Here is a 3,742-nt window from a genome sequence, read left to right as displayed (position 1 = left end):
TTAGTTGAGATATACAAAATAATTACAGGCAATATACCTTAGAAATACTAGAAAAAATATTGCTAATAATCATTAAAATCACACTTTTCCAGCTGATTGCTCTATCATTAATTTACTCAACAAGTTGTAATTATTTCCTTATTCTTACTCGAGATTTTTAATCCATTGGAAAACATACTTGACTTGGATACAACTTAAACAGATTAGATACTTCTGCTGGATTGTGTATTACTTTAAAATATTTCTTGAACACATACATTTGGATAGTGTTAGATCTCATAGTCCTTCTGAAATGGGTGTGTTCTGATTATAGTCCTAACAAACCTCCTATGTCATTCACACAATTACATTCAGTGAAAATTTAAGTCACAAAGTAATGACAGAAAACTGTCATACCAACATAATATCTGTTAAATCAGAACATTAATTTCAGGATCATGAAAGCTTTCAGAAAGCCATAAAGGGGTTTGCAAATTATTTGAGCAGTCACACTCCAAATATTTCCAGAAGGTAGCTCTCCTTCCTATTTATATATTTGTCTGTTGGGAGTCACACGGGCCCTGCAAACGACAGTACCCAGAGATGATTTCTTAGATCTCCATTATGTTTGTATTTTGTTAATAACCATCTAACTTGATGTGCTTTCTCCTCTGTGCATATGTGCCATGGTGATAGAGCAAGTGCTCCCACTCTGCCACTGCTTATCAGCAGCTTGCAGCGTGACAGTACTAAGATGGAATGATAGCTCTTCTGCAATGAACTGATCTAAAATGAAAGAAAAGCTAAGCCTATGTTTTTTGGTCCATCTCCCAGATTATAGAAACTGACTATCACATTAATGATTAAAGCAGCAGCTGTTAATGTCTTGGAGATGGTTGACCAGTTTAATTATCTTGAAATCTAGCTAGATTACTCTTCTTTTTGCCATCATGAGGATTTCATTCTTTCCAAACTCAACTCAAGGCAAAACCATTTCAAATGGTTCTGAAAATGGAGATTGTTGCCTGCCATGGGTTTAGAGACACTTTGTACGCTGTTGTTTTAGCAATAATGATAAGCATTATGCAGCTGACTTTGTGGTTAATACTGCAGTGGGGTCATAAATTTACACACACTGTACTCAAATATGCCAATAAAATATACTTACTTTATTCTATAAAACTTCGTTATCTCTTTTTTACTAGCCTGTACCACACTAAATAGCAGAAAATAGAGCCATACTAAAACTAATCCAAACATAGCCTGAGCCAATACCTTAGTCATTCTAGATTTAAATGTTTCTTTTGAAAATTTATTAATCTCACCATTTTCTCTTTCTTGCCTTCCTTTCTAAGATGGTGTTTAGGCTATAGGGGCAGGGCTTAGATGATCTTGCACATTGGCAGGGAGGGGTCCTCCAGCCCCATTGCTCATCTTTGGGTTCATGCTGGCTGGAGCCTACTAACAATGATTCATCCAGGCCCATCCTGGGCCTTCTGCTGGAACTTGCTGCTGAATTCAGAGGCTCAACTTCTCAAGTCTAGATCAACATAAGGAGTGTTTTTTGGCCAGCTCTGTTTCACATTCGTGTTGAGCTTTGCCACATTCTCTAAGGCAGCCACTGGCTCTCAAATTCAGCATTCCTGCCATGTTGTCATTGAAGGAGATGTGGGGCTACAGACTAGACTCTATAGTAGAGCGAGATGGGTGCTCTAGTAAATTGGTTGAGGCAGATCGTTGCTGGAATGTAGTTTTTAAGAGACTTGACTGGCAGCAACAGAAGATAAATACAATACTGAGCAACTACATCCACACACACTAAAGTCTTCTCTCAGCACCCCAAAAGGAAGATGGGTAAGAACTCCTCAGGAATCAGCTTTGTCTTACACTTTCGTAACACATCTCCAACTTTCAGCCAAAAAGCCAAGAGTAAGGCTTATGAATTTGACACTCTACCTCTTTTATTGCTTCATGTAATTTCCTCCTCTACTTTATGAAGGGGGCTCTGGTAGCATGGTGCCTAAAGCACTTGACTGCTAACTGGAAGGCTAGTGGTTCAAATCCACTAGCCACTCCTCAGAAGAAAGATTGGGCAATCTACTTCCATAGTAATACTGCCTCGGAAACCCAAGGAGGGGTCGCTATGAGTTGGATCTGACTCGATGGCACATAACAACAACTTTATGAAAGCAAGATCATGATGTAAATACAGAAGGGATATCTTCTCTACATTGTAGGAGAAATTCTAAGATCTGAGATTGTCATGTTGATGTTCTTATTCATATGTTAAAGGCATTTAGAAAATGTATCATCTATCCTGTCTATCCATCCATATCCAGCCATCTCTATTTATCTATTCTGCTTGCTTTTCAAGGCCATCTTCTTTCTAAAGAAAGTGCCTATTTTCTAGTATGTTGGTAGGCTGAAGGAATATCTTTCGAAGGATAACTTACAATGCAATAATTTATGTTTACAAATAGTACAATTATTACTTTGCTTTAGTTTCAATATCTATCTTTATATATCAACACTTACAACTACTATGTATTTCTCCATATTGTGTTGGCATCATTTGAGATATTTGAATGTTTTAAAACTTGATATAAATTGTATTTGGTACTGATTTTATATATACAATGCAACGCACTGCCGTTGAGTAGGAAGCAACTTGTAGAAACCCCTCCTTGGGTTTCTGAGGCGGTATCATTGCAGAAGTAGATTGCCCAACCTTCCTTCTGAGGAGTGGCTGGTGGGTTTGAACTACCAGCCTTCTGGTTAACAGTTAATGTGGAGCTGAGGCCCGCATCCTAATAGCCTCCAGGGAAATCTTTAGCCAGAAACCTTTAGTATGGAGATTAACACATCCCATGCTGAGTCCTAATGCCTCCAGGTAGATCTTAAACCAGAAGCCTTTAGTATGGAGATTAACACGTCCCATGCCTCAGAACTTTTTATCAGAAATCTCCCTGGCCCCAAAAAGTCTCTCACCCACCTTTGAAAGCTCCGACAGCTCTCACCTCCCCATGGATTTTGCACATATTAAAAAGATCCACCCGGCCCCCAAAAAATCTCTCACTCACCTTTGAAGCCGGGGGATTCCAACCCACCCCCCAACTTCCCAAACCCCTGTCCTAAAACCCAATTATCTTCTCCACCCTATATTTTTTTTTTCTATAAAAATGTGATAGTAAAAGAGCATGAGGTCTTTTGCTCAAGTCACTGAATTGGTGAGAGCAGAGACCCTAACTCGAGCTAGCAAATAAACTCTCCTTGCACTTGCATTGTCGTGTGTTGGCAAATTCCTCGCACCGAACAACTCCTTCATAACCTGGGCTAACATTTGGTGCGTTGGCCGGGAAGGAGAAAAAAGTTCGAGCCGGAATCTTGCCCCCGACAGAAGGGGAGTGGGGGTCAGGTACTGGAGCCGGCAGGATTGGGATCAATCTCTTGCGTAGGGAACCAATCCAAGGGTACAGGGACCGGCGGACGCGCTGGATCGGGAAACCGGCGGACGCACCGGATGAGTGGGGGAAGAAGCCCTTCCTGAACTCACGGGCAGGCAGTGGGTGCTTTTGGTAAGAGCAGCCTACTTCAGGGGAGGGGAGAGGCCCCTCCAATCTGTGGTGCTGGAACGAGATCTCTTCTGGGTGTCAGCTATTTGTGCTGTCTGTTCTGGTGTCTCTTGTTGTCGGATATTTGTGCTGTCTGTTCTGGTGTCTCTTGTTGTGTGGCCACTGTCTTTTATTTGTTCTGTGTTTTCTTA

The sequence above is a fragment of the Orycteropus afer genome, unplaced genomic scaffold (genome assembly GCF_000298275.1).
Source record: "Orycteropus afer afer isolate SDZICR_OR568_19922 unplaced genomic scaffold, OryAfe1.0 scaffold00001, whole genome shotgun sequence".
Classification (NCBI taxonomy): domain Eukaryota; kingdom Metazoa; phylum Chordata; class Mammalia; order Tubulidentata; family Orycteropodidae; genus Orycteropus; species Orycteropus afer.
The sequence above is the reverse complement of the archived record's forward strand: the minus strand, read 5'-3'. Positions refer to the sequence as shown.